We start from the raw sequence: 20,281 nt of genomic DNA, 5'->3' as shown, positions 1-20,281 counted from the left end.
TGCGCACTGAATGTTTGTTTCTGTGTGTGTGTGTGTGTGTGTGTGTGTGTGTGTGTGTGTGTGTGTGTCTGTCTGTCTGTGCGCTCTGAACGTTTGTGTGTGTGTGTGTCTCTGTGCACACTGAGTGTTTGTGTGTGTGTCTGTGTCTCTGTGCGCACTGAACATTTGTGCGTATGTGTGTGTGTGTGTGCGTGCTGAGCATTTGTGCGTATGTGCCTGTGCGCACTGAACATTTTGTGTGTGTGTCTTGTCTGTGCGCACTGAACGTTTGTGCGTGTGTGTCTGTGTGCACTGAACGTTTATGCGTATGTATGTGTGTGTGTCTGTCTGTGCGCACTGAATGTTTGTGCGTGTGTGTGTATATGTGTCTCTGCATGTGCGCACTGAACGTTTGTGCGTGTGTCTCTGTGCGCACTGAACATTTGTGCGTGTGTCTCTCTGTGTGCACTGAACGTTTGTGCGTGTGTGTGTGTGAGCTCTGAACGTTTGTGCGTGTGTGTCTCTGCCTGTGTGCACTGAACGTTTGTGCGTGTGTCTGTCTATCTGTGCATACTGAATGTTTGTGCATATGTGAGTCTCTGTGCGCACTGAACGTTTGTGCGTGTGTGTCTCTGTTTATGCATGCTGAACGTTTGTGCATATGTGTGTGTGTCTCTGTGCGCACTGAATGTTTGTGCCTACGTGTGTGTGTGTGTGTCTCTGTGTGCACTGAACATTTTGTGTGTGTGTGTGTGTGTCTGTGTGTTTGCACTGAACGTTTGTGCAGGTGTGTCTCTGTCTGTGCACACTGAACGCACGCGCGCGTGTGTGTCTGTGCGCACTGAGCTTTTGTGCATGCGTGTGTGTGTCTGTCTGTGCGCACTGAACCTTAGTGTGTGTGTGTCTGTCTGTGCGCACTGAACGTTTGTGTGTGTGTGTGTGTGTGTGTGTGTGTGTGTGTGTTTGTCTGTGCGCACTGAATGTTTGTGTGTGTGTGCGTGTGTATGTCTCTGTGTGCACTGAATGTTTGTGTGTGTGTGTGTGCGTCTCTGTCTGTGCGCACTGAACGTTTGTGTGTGTGTGTGTGTCTCTGTCTGCACTGAATGTTATGTGTGTGTGTGCGCGCGCCTACGCGTCTGTGTGCACTGAATGTTTGTGTGTATGTGTGCACGTGTTTCTGTCTGTACCACTGAATGTTTGTGTTTGTGTATGTGCATTTCTGTCAGTGCATGCTGTGTGTGTGTGTGTGTGTGTGTGTGTGTGTGTGTGTGTGTGTGTGTGTATTTCTGTCTGTGCGCACTGAACGTTTCTGCGTGTCTGTGTGTGCGAACTGAACGTTTGTACGTGTGTCTCTCTGTGCGCACTGAGCATTTGTGCATATGTGTGTCTCTGTGTGCACTGAACGTTTGTGCATATGTGTGTGTGTCTCTGTGCGCACTGAACGTTTGTGCGTGTGTGTGTCTCTGTGCGCACTGAACATTTGTGCACGTGTGTCTCTGTTTATGCATGCTGAACGTTTGTGCATATGTGCGTGTGTCTCTGTGCGCACTGAACGTTTGTGCCTACGTGTGTGTGTGTGTCTCTGTGCGCACTGAACGTTTGTGCGTGTGTCTCTGTGCGCACTGAACATTTGTGTGTGTGTGTGTCTGTGTGTGTCTATCTGTTTGCACTGAACGTTTGTGCGTGTGTGTCTGTGTGCACTGAACATTTATGCGTATATATGTGTGTGTCTGTCTGTCTCTGTGCGCACTGCATGTTTGTGTGTGTGTGTCTCTGCCTGTGCGCAATGAACGTTTGTGTGTCTGTGTGTGTCTCTGAGCGCACTGAATGTTTGTGTGTGTGTGTCTCTGCCTGTGCGCAATGAACGTTTGTGTGTTTGTGTGTGTCTCTGAGCGCACTGAATGTTCGTGTGTGTGTGTGTCTCTGTGCACACTGAATGTTCGTGTGTGTGTGTGTGTGTGTCAGTGTGTGTGCATTACTGTCGGTGCGCACTGAACGTTTGTGTGTGTGTGTGTGTGTGTGTGTGTGTCTCGGTGCGCACTGAATGTTTGTGTGTGTGTGTGTGTCTGTCTGTCTGTCTGTTTGTACTGAATGTTTGTGCGTGTGTGTCTGTGTGCACTGAACATTTATGCGTATATATGTGTGTGTGTGTGTCTGTCTCTGTCTGTGCGCACTGAATGTTTGTGTGTGTGTGTGTGTCTCTGAGCGCACTGAATGTTTGTGTGTGTGTGTGTCTCTGAGCGCACTGAATGTTTGTGTGTGTGTGTGTGTGTGTGTCTCTGAGCACACTGAATGTTTGTGTGTGTGTGTCCGTGTGTGTGCATTTCTGTCGGTGCGCATCGAATGTTTGTGTGTGTGTCTCTGTGCGCACTGAATGTTTGTGTGTGTGTGTGTCCGTGTGTGTGCATTTCTGTCGGTGCGCACTGAATGTTTGTGTGTTTGTGTGTCTCTGTGCACACTGAATGTTCGTGTCTGTGTGTGTCTCTGTGCACACTGAATGTTCGTGTGTGTGTGTGTCAGTGTGTGTGCATTTCTGTCGGTGCGCACTGAACGTTTGTGTGTGTGTGTGTGTGTGTGTGTGTGTGCGCGCGCACACGTGTTTCTGTCTGTACAACTGAATGTTTGTGTGTGTGTGTGTGCACACGTGTTTCTGTCTGTACAACTGAATGTTTGTGTGTGTGCGTCTCTGTCTGTGCGCACTGAATGTTTATGCATGTGTGTCTGTGTCTCTGTCTGTGCGCACTGAACGTTTGTGTGTGTGTGTGTGTGTGTGTGTGTCTGTTCGCACTGAACGTTTGTGCCCGTGTGTCTCTGTCTGTGCACACTGAATGTTTGTGTGTGTGCGTGTCTCTGTACGCACTGAATGTTTGTTTGTGTGTGTCTCTCTGTCTGTGTGGACTGAACGTTTGTGCATGTGTGTCTGTGTCTCTGTGTGTGCGCACTGAACGTTTGTGTGTGTGTGTGTGTGTCTCTGTCTGTGTAAAGTGAATGCTTGTGTTGTGTCTGTGCGCACTGAACGTTTGTGTGTGTCTGTGTGTGTGTGTGTGTGTGTCTCTGTGCGCACTGAATGTTTGTGTGTGTGTGTGTCTCTGTCTGTGTAAAGTGAATGTTTGTGTTGTGTCTGTGTGCACTGAATTTGTGTGTGTCTCTGTGTGCACTGAATGTGCGTGTGTGTTTGTGTGTGTGTATTTCTGTTGGTGCGTACTGAATGTTTGTGTGTGCGTGTGTGTGTGTCTGTCTGCGCGCACTGAACGTTTGTGTGTGTGTGTCTGTCAGTGTGCACTGAACGTTTGTGCGTGTGCGTGTGTCTCTGTTTATGCATGCTGAACATTTGTGCATATGTGTGTGTCTCTCTGTACGCACTGAACGTTTGTGCCTACGTGTGAGTGTGTCTCTCTGTGAGCACTGAACGTTTGTGTGTGTGTGTTTGTGTGTCTCTGCCTGTGCGCACTGAACGTTTGTGCGTGTGTGTGTCTCTGTGCACACAGAACGTTTGTGTGTGTGTGTGTGTCTCTCTGTGTGCACTGATCGTTTGTGCGTGTCTCTCTGTGTGCACTGAACGTTTGTGCGTGTATGTGTCTCTGCCTGTGCGCACTGAGCATTTGTGCGCGTGTGTCTCTGTGCGCACTGAACGTTTGTGCATATGTGTGTGTCTGTGTGCACTGAATGTTTGTGCGTGTGTGTGTCTCTGTGTGCACTGAGCGTTTGTGCGTGTCTGTCTGTCTGTGCGCACTGAATGTTTGTGCGTGTGTGTGTCTCTGTCTGTGCGCACTGAACGTTTGTGCGTGTGTCTCTCTGTGCACACTGAATGTTTGTGCATGTGTGTGTCTCTGTCTGTGCGCACTGAACATTTGTGCGTCTATGTATCTGTCAGTGCGCACTGAACGTTTGTGCATATGTGTGTGTGTGTCTCTGTGCGCACTGAATGTTTGTGCGTGTGTGTCTGTCTATGCACACTGAACGTTTGTGCGTGTGTCTCTGTCTGTGCGCACTGAACTTTTGTGTGTGTGTGTGTCTGTCTATGCGCACTGAACGTTTGTGTGTGTGTCTCTGTGCGCACTGAATGTTTGTGTGTGTGTGTCTCTCTGTCTGTGTGGACTGAATGTTTGTGCATGTGTGTCTCTGTGTGTGCGCACTGAATGTTTGTGTGTGTTTGTGTGTGTGTGTGTGTGTGTGTGTGTGTGTGTGTGTATGTGTCTGTCTGTGTAAAGTGAATGTTTGTGCGTGTGTGTCTGTGTTCACTGAATGTTTGTGTGTCTGTGTGTGTCTCTGAGCGCACTGAATGTTTGTGTGTGTGTGTGTGTCTCTGAGCGCACTGAATGTTTGTGTGTCTGTGTGTGTCTCTGAGCGCACTGAATGTTTGTGTGTGTGTGTGTGTGTGTGTCTCTGAGCGCACTGAATGTTTGTGTGTGTGTGTGTGTGTGTGTCTCTGAGCGCACTGAATGTTTGTGTGTGTGTGTGTGTCTCTGTGCGCACTGAATGTTTGTGTGTGTGTGCATTTCTGTCGGTGCGCACCGAATGTTTGTGTGTGTGTGTCTCTGTCTGTGCACAGTGAATGTTTGTGTGTGTGTGTCTCTGTCTGTGCACAGTGAACGTTCGTGTGTGTGTGTGTCTCTCTCTCTCTGTGCGCACTGAACGTTCGTGTGTGTGTGTGTGTGTGTGTGTGTCTCTGTCTGTGCGCACTGAACGTTTGTGCCTGCATATGTCTCTGTCTGTGCGCACTGAACGTTTGTGCGTGTGTGTGTGTGTGTGTGTGTCTCGGTGCGCACTGAGTGTGTGTGTATGTGTGTGTGCACGCACACACGTGTTTCTGTCTGTACAACTGAATGTTTGTGTGTGTGTGTGTGCACACGTGTTTCTGTCTGTACAACTGAATGTTTGTGTGTGTGCCTCTCTGTCTGTGTGCACTGAATGTTTATGTGTGCGTGTGTGTGTGTGTGTGTGTGTGTGTCTGTTCGCACTGAACGTTTGTGTCCGTGTGTCTCTGTCTGTGCACACTGAACGTTTGTGCACGCGTGTGTGTCTGTGCGCACTGAATGTTTGTGTGTGTGCGTGTCTCTGTGCGCACTGAACGTTTGTTTGTTTGTGTGTGTCTCTCTGTGTGGACTGAACGTTTGTGCATGTGTGTGTCTCTGTGTGTGCGCACTGAACGTTTGTGGGTGTGTGTGTGTGTCTCTGTCTGTGTAAAGTGAATGTTTGTGTTGTGTCTGTGTTCACTGAATGTTTGTGTGTGCGTGTCTCTGTGCGCACTGAATGTTTTTGTGTGTGTCTCTGTCTGTGCGCACTGAACGTGTGTGTGTGTGTGTGTGTGTGTGTGTGTGTCTGTGTGTGTGTCTCTGTGCGCACTGAACATTTGTGTGTGTGTCTGTGTGTGTGTGTGTGCACACGTGTTTCTGTCTGCACAACTGAATGTTTGTGTGTGTGCGTGTGTGTGCATCTCTGTGCGCACTGAACATTTGTGCATGTGTGTCTGTGTCTCTGTCTGTGCGCACTGAACGTTTGTGTGTGTGTGTGTGCATTTCTGTCAGTGTGCACTGAATTTGTGTGTGTGTGTGTCTCTGTGTGCACTGAATGTGTGTGTGTGTTTGTGTGTATTTCTGTTGGTGCGTACTGAATGTTTGTGAGTGCGTGTGTGTGTCTGTGCGCACTGAATGTTTGTGTGTGTGTGTGTCTGTCTGCGTGCACTGAACGTTTGTGTGTGTGTGTGTCTGTCAGTGTGCATTGAACGTTTGTGCGTGTGCGTGTGTCTCTGTTTATGCATGCTGAACGTTTGTGCATATGTGTGTGTCTCTCTGTACGCACTGAACGTTTGTGCCTACGTGTGAGTGTGTCTCACTGTCAGTACTGAACATTTGTGTGTGTTTGTGTGTGTGTGTGTGTGTGTGTGTGTGTGTGTGTGTGTGTGTCTCTGCCTGTGCGCACTGAACATTTGTGTGTGTGTGTCTCTGCCTGTGCGCACTGAACGTTTGTGTGTGTGTGTGTCTCTGTGTGCACTGAACGTTTGTGCGTGTCTCTCTGTGTGCACTGAACGTTTGTGCATGTGTGTGTGTCTGCCTGTGCGCACTGAGCATTTGTGTGCGTGTGTGTGTCTCTGTGCGCACTGAACGTTTGTGCATATGTGTGTGTCTCTGTGCACTGAACGTTTGTGCGTGTGTGTGTCTCTGTGTGCACTGAGCGTTTGTGCGTGTCTGTCTGTCTGTGCGCACTGACCGTTTGTGCGTGTGTTTCTCTGTCTGTGCGCACTGAACGTTTGTGCGTGTGTCTCTCTGTGCACACTGAATGTTTGTGCATGTGTGTGTCTCTGTCTGTGTGCACTGAACATTTGTGCGTCTATGTATCTGTCAGTGCGCACTGAACGTTTGTGCATATGTGTGTGTGTCTCTGTGCGCACTGAATGTTTGTGTGTGTGTGCCTGTCTATGCACACTGAACGTTTGTGTGTGTGTCTCTGTCTGTGCTCACTGAACTTTTGTGTGTGTGTGTGTCTGTCTATGCGCACTGAACGTTTGTGTGTGTGTCTCTGTGCGCACTGAATGTTTGTGTGTGTCTCTCTGTCTGTGTGGACTGAACGTTTGTGCATGTGTGTCTCTGTGTGTGCGCACTGAACGTTTGTGTGTGTGTGTGTGTGTGTGTGTGTGTGTGTGTGTGTGTGTGTCTCTGTCTGTGTAAAGTGAATGTTTGTGTTGCGTCTGTGTTCACTGAATGTTTGTGTGTGCGTGTCTCTGTACGCACTGAATGTTTTTGTGTGTGTCTCTGTCTGTGTGCACTGAACGTGTGTGTGTGTGTGTGTCTGTGTGCGCACTGAACATTTGTGTGTGTGTGTGTGTGCACACGTGTTTCTGTCTGTACAACTGAATTTTTGTGTGTGTGTATACACGTGTTTCTGTCTGTACAACTGAATGTTTGTGTGTGTGTGCATCTGTGTGCGCACTGAACATTTGTGCATGTGTGTCTGTGTCTCTGTCTGTGCGCACTGAACGTTTGCGTGTGTGTGTGTCTCTGTGCGCACTAAATGTTTGTGCGTGTGTGTGTGCATTTCTGTCAGTGTGCACTGAATTTGTGTGTGTGTGTGTCTCTGTGTGCACTGAATGTGTGTGTGTGTTTGTGTGTGTGTATTTCTGTTGGTGCGTACTGAATGTTTGTGTGTGCGTGTGTGTGTCTGTGCGCACTGAATGTTTGTGTGTGTGTGTGTCTGTCAGTGTGCATTGAACGTTTGTGCGTGTGCGTGTGTCTCTGTTTATGCATGCTGAACGTTTGTGCATATGTGTGTGTCTCTCTGTACGCACTGAACATTTGTGCCTACGCGTGAGTGTGTCTCACTGTCAGTACTGAACATTTGTGTGTGCGTGTGTGTGTGTCTGTGCGCACTGAACGTTTGTGCATGTGTGTGTCTCTGCCTGTGCGCACTGAACATTTGTGCGTGTGTGTTTGTGTGTGTCTCTGCCTGTGCGCACTGAACGTTTGTGCGTGCATGTCTCTGTGCACACTGAACGTTTGTGTGTGTGTGTGTGTGTCTCTGTGTGCACTGAACGTTTGTGCGTGTCTCCCTGTGTGCACTGAACGTTTGTGCGTGTGTGTGACTCTGCCTGTGCGCACTGAACGTCTGTGTGTGTGTGTCTCTGCCTGTGCACACTGAGCATTTGTGCACGTGTGTGTGTCTCTGTGCGCACTGAACGTTTGTGCATATGTGTGTGTCTCTGTGCACTGAACGTTTGTGCATATGTGTGTGTCTCTGTGCACTGAACGTTTGTGCATGTGTGTGTCTCTGTCTCTGCGCACTGAACATTTGTGCGTCTATGTATCTGTCAGTGCGCACTGAACGTTTGTGCATATGTGCGTGTGTGTCTCTGTCTGTGCGCACTGAACGTTTGTGCCTACGTGTGTGTGTGTGTCTCTGTGCACTGAACATTTGTGCGTGTGTCTGTCTGTGCGCACTGAACGTTTGTGCGCGCATGTCTCTGCCTGTGTGCACTGAACGTTTGTGCGTGTGTCTGTCTGTCTGTGCATACTGAACATTTGTGCATATGTGTGCCTCTGTGCGCACTGAACGTTTGTGCATATGTGTGTCTCTGTGCGCACTGAACATTTGTGCGTGTGTGTCTCTGTTTATGTATGCTGAACGTTTGTGCATATGTGTGTGTGTCTCTGTGCACACTGAATGTTTGTGCCTACGTGTGTGTGTGTGTCTCTGTGCGCACTGAACATTTGTGTGTGTGTGTGTTTGTGTGTGTCTGTCTCTCTGTGCGCACTGAACATTTGTGTGTGTGTGTGTCTGTGTCTGTTTGCACTGAACGTTTGTGCAGGTGTGTCTCTGTCTGTGCACACTGAACGTTTGTGCGAGCGTGTATGTGTGCCTCTGTGCGCACTGAACGTTTGTGCATATGTGTGTCTCTGTGCGCACTGAACATTTGTGCGTGTGTGTCTCTGTTTATGTATGCTGAACGTTTGTGCATATGTGTGTGTGTCTCTGTGCACACTGAATGTTTGTGCCTACGTGTGTGTGTGTGTCTCTGTGCGCACTGAACATTTGTGTGTGTGTGTGTTTGTGTGTGTCTGTCTCTCTGTGCGCACTGAACATTTGTGTGTGTGTGTGTCTGTGTCTGTTTGCACTGAACGTTTGTGCAGGTGTGTCTCTGTCTGTGCACACTGAACGTTTGTGCGAGCGTGTATGTGTGTGTCTGTGCGCACTGAGCTTTTGTGCATGCGTGTCTGTGTGTCTGGTGTGCGCACTGAACGTTTGTGCGCGTGTGTCTCTGTCTGTGCGCGTGTGTCTCTGTCTGTGCGCACTGAACCTTAGTGTGTGTGTGTGTGTGTCTGTCTGTGTCTGTGCGCACTGAATGTTTGTTTCTGTGTGTGTGTGTGTGTGTGTGTGTGTGTGTGTGTTGTGTGTGTGTGTGTGTGTGTGTGTCTGTCTGTCTGTGCGCTCTGAACGTTTGTGTGTGTGTGTGTCTCTGTGCACACTGAGTGTTTGTGTGTGTGTCTGTGTCTCTGTGCGCACTGAACATTTGTGCGTATGTGTGTGTGTGTGTGCGTGCTGAGCATTTGTGCGTATGTGCCTGTGCGCACTGAACATTTTGTGTGTGTGTCTTGTCTGTGCGCACTGAACGTTTGTGCGTGTGTGTCTGTGTGCACTGAACGTTTATGCGTATGTATGTGTGTGTGTCTGTCTGTGCGCACTGAATGTTTGTGCGTGTGTGTGTATATGTGTCTCTGCATGTGCGCACTGAACGTTTGTGCGTGTGTCTCTGTGCGCACTGAACATTTGTGCGTGTGTCTCTCTGTGTGCACTGAACGTTTGTGCGTGTGTGTGTGTGAGCTCTGAACGTTTGTGCGTGTGTGTCTCTGCCTGTGTGCACTGAACGTTTGTGCGTGTGTCTGTCTATCTGTGCATACTGAATGTTTGTGCATATGTGAGTCTCTGTGCGCACTGAACGTTTGTGCGTGTGTGTCTCTGTTTATGCATGCTGAACGTTTGTGCATATGTGTGTGTGTCTCTGTGCGCACTGAATGTTTGTGCCTACGTGTGTGTGTGTGTGTCTCTGTGTGCACTGAACATTTTGTGTGTGTGTGTGTGTGTCTGTGTGTTTGCACTGAACGTTTGTGCAGGTGTGTCTCTGTCTGTGCACACTGAACGCACGCGCGTGTGTGTGTCTGTGCGCACTGAGCTTTTGTGCATGCGTGTGTGTGTCTGTCTGTGCGCACTGAACCTTAGTGTGTGTGTGTCTGTCTGTGCGCACTGAACGTTTGTGTGTGTGTGTGTGTGTGTGTGTGTGTGTGTGTGTGTTTGTCTGTGCGCACTGAATGTTTGTGTGTGTGTGCGTGTGTATGTCTCTGTGTGCACTGAATGTTTGTGTGTGTGTGTGTGCGTCTCTGTCTGTGCGCACTGAACGTTTGTGTGTGTGTGTGTGTCTCTGTCTGCACTGAATGTTATGTGTGTGTGTGCGCGCGCCTACGCGTCTGTGTGCACTGAATGTTTGTGTGTATGTGTGCACGTGTTTCTGTCTGTACCACTGAATGTTTGTGTTTGTGTATGTGCATTTCTGTCAGTGCATGCTGTGTGTGTGTGTGTGTGTGTGTGTGTGTGTGTGTGTGTATTTCTGTCTGTGCGCACTGAACGTTTCTGCGTGTCTGTGTGTGCGAACTGAACGTTTGTACGTGTGTCTCTCTGTGCGCACTGAGCATTTGTGCATATGTGTGTCTCTGTGTGCACTGAACGTTTGTGCATATGTGTGTGTGTCTCTGTGCGCACTGAACGTTTGTGCGTGTGTGTGTCTCTGTGCGCACTGAACATTTGTGCACGTGTGTCTCTGTTTATGCATGCTGAACGTTTGTGCATATGTGCGTGTGTCTCTGTGCGCACTGAACGTTTGTGCCTACGTGTGTGTGTGTGTCTCTGTGCGCACTGAACGTTTGTGCGTGTGTCTCTGTGCGCACTGAACATTTGTGTGTGTGTGTGTCTGTGTGTGTCTATCTGTTTGCACTGAACGTTTGTGCGTGTGTGTCTGTGTGCACTGAACATTTATGCGTATATATGTGTGTGTCTGTCTGTCTCTGTGCGCACTGCATGTTTGTGTGTGTGTGTCTCTGCCTGTGCGCAATGAACGTTTGTGTGTCTGTGTGTGTCTCTGAGCGCACTGAATGTTTGTGTGTGTGTGTCTCTGCCTGTGCGCAATGAACGTTTGTGTGTTTGTGTGTGTCTCTGAGCGCACTGAATGTTCGTGTGTGTGTGTGTCTCTGTGCACACTGAATGTTCGTGTGTGTGTGTGTGTGTGTCAGTGTGTGTGCATTACTGTCGGTGCGCACTGAACGTTTGTGTGTGTGTGTGTGTGTGTGTGTGTGTCTCGGTGCGCACTGAATGTTTGTGTGTGTGTGTGTGTCTGTCTGTCTGTCTGTTTGTACTGAATGTTTGTGCGTGTGTGTCTGTGTGCACTGAACATTTATGCGTATATATGTGTGTGTGTGTGTCTGTCTCTGTCTGTGCGCACTGAATGTTTGTGTGTGTGTGTGTGTCTCTGAGCGCACTGAATGTTTGTGTGTGTGTGTGTCTCTGAGCGCACTGAATGTTTGTGTGTGTGTGTGTGTGTGTGTCTCTGAGCACACTGAATGTTTGTGTGTGTGTGTCCGTGTGTGTGCATTTCTGTCGGTGCGCATCGAATGTTTGTGTGTGTGTCTCTGTGCGCACTGAATGTTTGTGTGTGTGTGTGTCCGTGTGTGTGCATTTCTGTCGGTGCGCACTGAATGTTTGTGTGTTTGTGTGTCTCTGTGCACACTGAATGTTCGTGTCTGTGTGTGTCTCTGTGCACACTGAATGTTCGTGTGTGTGTGTGTCAGTGTGTGTGCATTTCTGTCGGTGCGCACTGAACGTTTGTGTGTGTGTGTGTGTGTGTGTGTGTGTGTGCGCGCGCACACGTGTTTCTGTCTGTACAACTGAATGTTTGTGTGTGTGTGTGTGCACACGTGTTTCTGTCTGTACAACTGAATGTTTGTGTGTGTGCGTCTCTGTCTGTGCGCACTGAATGTTTATGCATGTGTGTCTGTGTCTCTGTCTGTGCGCACTGAACGTTTGTGTGTGTGTGTGTGTGTGTGTGTGTGTGTGTGTGTGTCTGTTCGCACTGAACGTTTGTGCCCGTGTGTCTCTGTCTGTGCACACTGAATGTTTGTGTGTGTGCGTGTCTCTGTACGCACTGAATGTTTGTTTGTGTGTGTCTCTCTGTCTGTGTGGACTGAACGTTTGTGCATGTGTGTCTGTGTCTCTGTGTGTGCGCACTGAACGTTTGTGTGTGTGTGTGTGTGTCTCTGTCTGTGTAAAGTGAATGCTTGTGTTGTGTCTGTGCGCACTGAACGTTTGTGTGTGTCTGTGTGTGTGTGTGTGTGTGTCTCTGTGCGCACTGAATGTTTGTGTGTGTGTGTGTCTCTGTCTGTGTAAAGTGAATGTTTGTGTTGTGTCTGTGTGCACTGAATTTGTGTGTGTCTCTGTGTGCACTGAATGTGCGTGTGTGTTTGTGTGTGTGTATTTCTGTTGGTGCGTACTGAATGTTTGTGTGTGCGTGTGTGTGTGTCTGTCAGTGTGCACTGAACGTTTGTGCGTGTGCGTGTGTCTCTGTTTATGCATGCTGAACATTTGTGCATATGTGTGTGTCTCTCTGTACGCACTGAACGTTTGTGCCTACGTGTGAGTGTGTCTCTCTGTGAGCACTGAACGTTTGTGTGTGTGTGTTTGTGTGTCTCTGCCTGTGCGCACTGAACGTTTGTGCGTGTGTGTGTCTCTGTGCACACAGAACGTTTGTGTGTGTGTGTGTGTCTCTCTGTGTGCACTGATCGTTTGTGCGTGTCTCTCTGTGTGCACTGAACGTTTGTGCGTGTATGTGTCTCTGCCTGTGCGCACTGAGCATTTGTGCGCGTGTGTCTCTGTGCGCACTGAACGTTTGTGCATATGTGTGTGTCTGTGTGCACTGAATGTTTGTGCGTGTGTGTGTCTCTGTGTGCACTGAGCGTTTGTGCGTGTCTGTCTGTCTGTGCGCACTGAATGTTTGTGCGTGTGTGTGTCTCTGTCTGTGCGCACTGAACGTTTGTGCGTGTGTCTCTCTGTGCACACTGAATGTTTGTGCATGTGTGTGTCTCTGTCTGTGCGCACTGAACATTTGTGCGTCTATGTATCTGTCAGTGCGCACTGAACGTTTGTGCATATGTGTGTGTGTGTCTCTGTGCGCACTGAATGTTTGTGCGTGTGTGTCTGTCTATGCACACTGAACGTTTGTGCGTGTGTCTCTGTCTGTGCGCACTGAACTTTTGTGTGTGTGTGTGTCTGTCTATGCGCACTGAACGTTTGTGTGTGTGTCTCTGTGCGCACTGAATGTTTGTGTGTGTGTGTCTCTCTGTCTGTGTGGACTGAATGTTTGTGCATGTGTGTCTCTGTGTGTGCGCACTGAATGTTTGTGTGTGTTTGTGTGTGTGTGTGTGTGTGTGTGTGTATGTGTCTGTCTGTGTAAAGTGAATGTTTGTGCGTGTGTGTCTGTGTTCACTGAATGTTTGTGTGTGCGTGTCTCTGTGCGCACTGAATGTTTTTGTGTGTGTCTGTGCGCACTGAACGTTTGTGTGTGTGTGTCTCTCTGTCTGTGCGCACTGAATATTTGTGTGTGTGTGTGTGTGTGTGTGTGTGTGTGTGTGTACGTACGTGTTTCTGTCTGTGCCAGTGAATGTTTGTGTGTGTGTGTCTCTGTCTGTGCGCACCGAATATTTGTGTGTGTGTGTGTGTCTCTGTGCGCACTGAATGTTTGTGTGTGTGTATGTGTGTGTGTGTATGTGTGTGTATGTGTGTGTGTCTCTGTCTGTGTAAAGTGAATGTTTGTGTTGTGTCTGTGTTCACTGAATGTTTGCGTGTGCGTGTCTCTGTGCGCACTGAATGTTTTTGTGTGTGTCTTTGCGCACTGAACGTCTGTGCCCGCATGTGTCTCTGTCTGTGCATGCTGAATGTTTGTGTGTGTGTGCGTGTGCGTCTCTGTCTGTGCGCACTGAACATCTGTGCATGTGTGTCTGTGTCTCTGTCTGTGCGTACTGAACGTTTGTGTGTGTGTGTGTCTCTGTCTGCACTGAATGTTTGTGTGTGAGTCTGTGTCTGTCTGTGCAAACTCAATGTTTGTGTTTGTGTGTGTGTCTCTGTGCGCACTGAATGTTGTGTGTGTGCGCCTACGCGTCTGTGTTTACTGAATGTTTGTGTGTGTGTGTGTATGTGCATTTCTGTCAGTGCGTGCTGTGTGTGTGTGTATTTCTGTCTGTGCACACTGAACATTTCTGCATGTCTGTGTGCGCACTGAACGTTTGTGCATGTGTCTCTCTGTGCGCACTGAGCATTTGTGCGTGTGCGTGTGTCTCTGTGCGCAATGAACGTTTGTGCATGTGTGTCTGTTTATGCATGCTGAACATTTGTGCATATGTGTGTGTGTGTCTCTGTGCGCACTGAACGTTTGTGCATATGTGTGTGTGTCTCTGTGCGCACTGAACGTTTGTGCGTGTGTGTGTCTCTGTGCGCAATGAACGTTTGTGCATGTGTGTGTCTGTTTATGCATGCTGAACGTTTGTGCATATGTGCGTGTGCCTCTGTGCGCACTGAACGTTTGTGCGTGTGTGTCTCTGTGTGCACTGAACATTTGTGTGTCTGTGTGTGTGTGTCTGTATGTGTGTGTCTGTCTGTCTGCACTGAACGTTTGTGCGTGTATGTCTGTGTGCACTGAACATTTATGCGTATGTTTGTGTGTCTGTCTCTGTCTGTGCGCACTAAACATTTGTGTGTGTGTGTGTCTCTGCCTGTGCGCACTGAACGTTTGTGCGTGTGTGTCTCTGTGCACACTGAATGTTTGTGTGTGTGTGTGTGTGTGTGTGTGTGTGTGTGTCTCTGTCTGTGTAAAGTGAATGTTTGTGTTGTGTCTGTGTTCACTGAATGTTTGTGTGTGCGTGTCTCTGTGCGCACTGAATGTTTTTGTGTGTGTCTTTGCGCACTGAACGTTTGTGCCCGCATGTGTCTCTGTCTGTGCACGCTGAATGTTTGTGTGTGTGTGCGTGTGCGTCTCTGTCTGTGCGCACTGAACATCTGTGCATGTGTGTCTGTGTCTCTGTCTGTGCGTACTGAACGTTTGTGTGTGTGTGTGTCTCTGTCTGCACTGAATGTTTGTGTGTGAGTCTGTGTCTGTCTGTGCAAACTCAATGTTTGTGTTTGTGTGTGTGTCTCTGTGCGCACTGAATGTTGTGTGTGTGCGCCTACGCGTCTGTGTGTACTGAATGTTTGTGTGTGTGTGTGTATGTGCATTTCTGTCAGTGCGTGCTGTGTGTGTGTGTATTTCTGTCTGTGCACACTGAACATTTCTGCATGTCTGTGTGCGCACTGAACGTTTGTGCATGTGTCTCTCTGTGCGCACTGAGCATTTGTGCGTGTGCGTGTGTCTCTGTGCGCAATGAACGTTTGTGCATGTGTGTCTGTTTATGCATGCTGAACGTTTGTGCATATGTGTGTGTGTGTCTCTGTGCGCACTGAACATTTGTGCATATGTGTGTGTGTCTCTGTGCGCACTGAACGTTTGTGCGTGTGTGTGTCTCTGTGCGCAATGAACGTTTGTGCATGTGTGTGTCTGTTTATGCATGCTGAACGTTTGTGCATATGTGCGTGTGCCTCTGTGCGCACTGACCGTTTGTGCGTGTGTGTCTCTGTGTGCACTGAACATTTGTGTGTCTGTGTGTGTGTGTCTGTATGTGTGTGTCTGTCTGTCTGCACTGAACGTTTGTGCGTGTATGTCTGTGTGCACTGAACATTTATGCGTATGTTTGTGTGTCTGTCTCTGTCTGTGCGCACTAAACATTTGTGTGTGTGTGTTTGTGCGTGTCTCTCTGTGTGCACTGAACGTTTGTGCGTGTGTGTGTCTCTGTGTGTGCGCACTGAACGTTTGTGTGTGTGTGTGTGTCTCTGTCTGTGTAAAGTGAATGTTTGTGTTGTGTCTGTGTTCACTGAATGTTTGTGTGTGCGTGTCTCTGTGCGCACTGAATGTTTTTGTGTGTGTCTGTGCGCACTGAACATTTGTGTGTGTGTGTCTCTCTGTCTGTGCGCACTGAATATTTGTGTGTGTGTGTGTGTGTGTGTGTGTGTATACGTGTTTCTGTCTGTGCCAGTGAATGTTTGTGTGTGTGTGTCTCTGTCTGTGCGCACTGAATGTGTGTGTGTGTGTGTGTGTGTGTGTGTGTGTGTGTGTCTCTGTGCGCACTGAATGTCTGTGTCTCTGTCTGTGCGCACTGAACGTTTGTGTGTGTGTGTGTCTCTGTCTGCACTGAATGTTTGTGTGTGAGTCTGTGTCTCTGTCTGTGCAAACTGAATGTTTGTATTTGTGTGTGTGTGTGTGTGTGTGTGTGTGTGTCTCTGTGCGCACTGAATGTTGTGTGTGTGCGCCTACGCGTCTGTGTGTACTGAATGTTTGTGTGTGTGTGTGTACGTGTTTCTGTCTGTACCACTGAATGTTTGTGTGTGTGTGTGTATGTGCATTTCTGTCAGTGCGTGCTGTGTGTGTGTGTGTATTTCTGTCTGTGCACACTGAACGTTTCTGCGTGTCTGTGTGCGCACTGAACGTTTGTGCATGTGTCTCTCTGTGTGCACTGAGCATTTGTGCGTGTGTGTGTGAGCTCTGAACTTTTGTGCGTGTGTCTCTGTGCGTACTGAACGTTTGTGCATATGCGTGTGTGTCTCTGTGCGAACTGAACGTTTGTGCATGTGTGTGTCTGTTTATGCATGCTGAACGTTTGTGCGTATGTGCGTGTGTCTCTGTGCGCACTGAACGTTTGTGCGTGTGTGTCTCTGTGTGCACTGAACATTTATGCGTATGTATGTGTGTCTGTCTCTGTCTGTGCGCACTGAATGTTTGTGTGTGTGTGTATCTCTGCCTGTGTGCACTGAATGTTTGTGCGTATGTGTCTGTCTGTCTGTGCGCGCTGAGCATTTGTGCGTATGTGCCTGTCTCTGTGTCTGTGCGCACTGAACATTTTGTGTGCGTGTCTTGTCTGTGCACACTGAACTTTTGTGCGTGTGTGTCTCTGTGCACTGAACGTTTATGCGTATGTATGTGAGTGTGTGTGTCTGTCTTTGTCTGTGCACACTGAATGTTTGTGCCTGTGTGTCTCTGCCTGTGCGCACTGAACGTTTGTGTGTACGAGTGTCTCTGCCTGTGCACGCTGAACGTTTGTGCGTGTGTCTCTGTGCGCACTGAACGTTTGTGCGTGTGTCTCTCTGTGCACACTGAACGTTTGTGCGTGTGCCTCTCTGTGCGCGCTGAACATTTGTGCGTGTGCGTGTGTGTGTGAGCTTTGAACGTTTGTGCGTGTGTGTCTCTGTCTGTGCGCACTGAACATTTGTGCGCACGTGTGTCTCTGCCTGTGTGCACTGAACGTTTGTGCATGTGTCTGTCTGTCCGTGCGCACTGAATGTTTGTGCGTGTGTGTCTCTGTCTGTGCGCACTGAACGTTTGTGCATGTGTGTCTCTCTGTGTATGCGCACTGAATGTTTGTCTGAGTGTCTGTCTCTCTGTGTGCGTACTGAATGTTTGTGTGTGCGCACTGAATGTTTGTGTCTGTCTGTCTCTGTGTGTGCGCATTGAACGTTTGTGCATGTGTGTCTCTGTGTGTGCACACTGAATGTTTGTGTGAGTGTCTGTCTGTGCGCACTGAATGTTTGTGTGTGTGTGTGTGTATGTGTCTTTGTCTGTGCGTACTGAACGTTTGTGCATACGTGTGTGTGTGTGTGTGTGTGTGTGTGTGTGTATGTGTCTCTGTCTGTGCGTACTGAACGTTTGTGCATACGTGTGTGTGTGTGTGTGTGTGTGTGTGTGTGTGTCTCTGTGCGCACTGAACGTTTGTGCGTATGTATGTGTGTATGTGTGTGTGTATCTGTCTCTCTGCACACTGAAAATTTGTGCATTTGTGTGTGTCTGTCTCTGTCGGTGCACACTGAATATTTGTGTGTGTGTGTGTGTGTACGTGTTTCTGTCTGTGCCAGTGAATGTTTGTGTGTGTGTGTCTCTGTCTGTGCGCACTGAATGTATGTGTGTGTGTGTGTGTGTGTGTGTGTGTGTGTGTGTGTCTCTGTGCGCACTGAATGTCTGTGTCTCTGTCTGTGCGCACTGAACGTTTGTGTTTGTGTGTGTGTGTGTGTGTGTGTGTGTGTGTGTGTGTTTGTCTGTCTGTGCGCACTGAACGTTTATGTGTGCGTGTGTCTGTGCACACTGAATGTTTGTGTGTGTCTGTGCGTGTGCATCTGTGCGCACTAAATATTCGTGTGTCTGTGTGTGTGCATCCATGCGCACCTTCCTCCAAATCATTTACATATATCACAAACAACAGTGGTCCCAGCACAGATCCCTGTGGAACACCACTGGTCACAGGTCTCCAATTTGAGAAACTCCCGTCTACTACTACTACTCTGTCTCCTGTTGCCTAGCCAGTTTTTTTATCCATCTAGCTAGCACACTCTGGACCCCAAGTGACTTCACTTTCTCCATCTGCCTGCCATGGGGAACCTTATCAAATGCCTTACTGAAGTCCATGTATATGACGTCCTCTGCCTTTCCCTCGTCAATCAACTTTGTCACATCCTCAAAAAATTCTATTAAGTTGGTAAGACATGACCTTCCCTGCACAAAACCATGTTGCTTATCACTGATAAGCCCATTTTCTTCCAAATGGGAATAGATCCTATCCCTCAGTATCTTCTCCAATAGCTTCCCTACCACTGACGTCAGGCTCACCGGTCGATAATTTCCTGGATTATCCTTGCTGCCCTTCTTAAACAAGGGGACAACATTAGCAAGTCTCCAGTCCCCCGGGACCTCACCCGTGTCTGAGGACGATGCAAAGATATCTGTTAAGGCTCTAGCTATTTCCTCTCTCGCTTCTCTCAATAACCTGGGACTTGCCCACCTTAATGTCTTTTTGGATACCCAACACTTCCTCCTTCCTTCTGTCAACTTGACCTAGACTAAGCAAACATCTATCCCTAACCTCAACATCCGTCATGTCCCTCTCCTTGGTGAATACCGGTGCAAAGTACTCGTTAAGAATGTCACCCATTTTCTCTGACTCAGCGCATAACTTTCCTTCTTTGTCCTTAAGTGGGCCAATCCTTTCTCTCGTTACCCTCTTGCTCTTTATATATGAATAAAAGGCTTTGGGATTTTCCTTAACCATGTTTGCCAGCAATATCTCATGTCCTCTCTTAGCCCTCTTAATGCCTCGTTTCAGATTCACTCTACATTCCCGGTATTCTTGCAAAGCTTCGTCTGTCTTCAGTCGTGTAGACCTCATGTATGCTTCCTTTTTTCTCTTGGCTAGTCTCACAATTTCACCTGTCATCCATGGCTCCCTAATCTTGCCATTTCTATTCCTCATTTTCACAGGAACATGTCTCTCCTGCACGCTAATCAACCTCTCCTTAAAAGCCTCCCACATATCAAATGTGGACTTACCTTCAAACAGTTTCTCCCAATCTACATTCCTCAGATCCTGCCGAATCTTGGTATAGTCGGCCTTCCGCCAGTTTAGAACTCTTCCTTCAGGAGCACTCCCATCCTTGTCCATGAGTATTGTAAAACTTACAGAATTGTGGTTGCTATTTCCAAAGTAGTCCCCTACTGTAATATCAACCACCTGGCCGGGTTCTTTCCCCAACACCAGGTCCAGTATAACCCCTTCCCGAGTTGGACTACATACATACTGCTCTAGAAAACCCTCCTGGACACACCTTACAAATTCTGCTCCATCTTGACCCCTAACACTGAGTGAATCCCAGTCAATGTTGAGAAAATTAAACTCTCCCATCACCACACCTTGTTTCTCCTACACCTTTCCATTATCTGTTTACATATTTGTACCTCTATCTCACGCTCGCTGTTGGAAGGCCTGTAGTACAGCCCCAATATTGTGAATATCTGCGTGCACTGAATCTTTGTGTGTGTGTGTCTTTGCGTGCACTGAATGTTTTTGTGTGTCTGTGCATACTAAATGTTTGTGTGTGTTTGTCTGTGTGTGTGCACTGAACGTTTGTATGTGCGTGTGTCCGTGTGCACTGAATGTTTGTGCGTGTGTCTGTGTGCACTGAATCTTTGTGTGTGTGTCTGTGTGCACTGCATGTTTGTGTGTGTATGTTTGTGTGCGTGTCTGTGTGCAGTGAATGTTTATCTGTGTGTCCGTGCGCACTGAAAGTTTGTGCGTGTGTCTGTGCGCACTGAATGTTTGCGTTTGTGCGTGTGTCTGTGTGTTTGTGTCTGCGTGTGTGTGCACTGACTGTGTGTGTGTGTGTCTGTGCGCACTGAATGTTTGCGTTTGTGCGTGTGTCTGTGCGCACTGAATGTTTGTTTGTGCGTGTGTCTGTGCGCACTGAATGTTTGCGTTTGTGCGTGTGTGTGTTTGTGCGTACTGAATGTTTGTGTTTGTGCGTGTGTCTGTGCGCACTGAATGTTTGTGTGCGTGTGTGTGTTTGTGTCTGTGTGCACTGAATGTGTGTGTGTTTGTGTCTGTGTGTGTGTGCACTGACTGTGTGTGTGTGTGTGTGTGTGCGTGCGCACTGCATGTGTGTGTGTTTGTGTCTGTGTGCACTGAATGTGTGTGTGCGTGTGCACTGAATGTGTGTGGGTGTGTTTGTGTCTGTGTGCACTGAATGTGTGTGTGTGTGTGTGTGTGTTTGTGTCTGTGCACTGAATGCATGTGTCTGTGCGCACTGAATGTTTGTGTGCATGTGTCTGTGCGCACTGAATGTTTGTGTTTGTGCGTGTGTCTGT

This window comes from Stegostoma tigrinum, chromosome 23 (genome assembly GCF_030684315.1).
Source record: "Stegostoma tigrinum isolate sSteTig4 chromosome 23, sSteTig4.hap1, whole genome shotgun sequence".
In the NCBI taxonomy this organism is placed as follows: Eukaryota; Metazoa; Chordata; class Chondrichthyes; order Orectolobiformes; family Stegostomatidae; genus Stegostoma; species Stegostoma tigrinum.
This window is presented reverse-complemented; position numbering follows the sequence as displayed.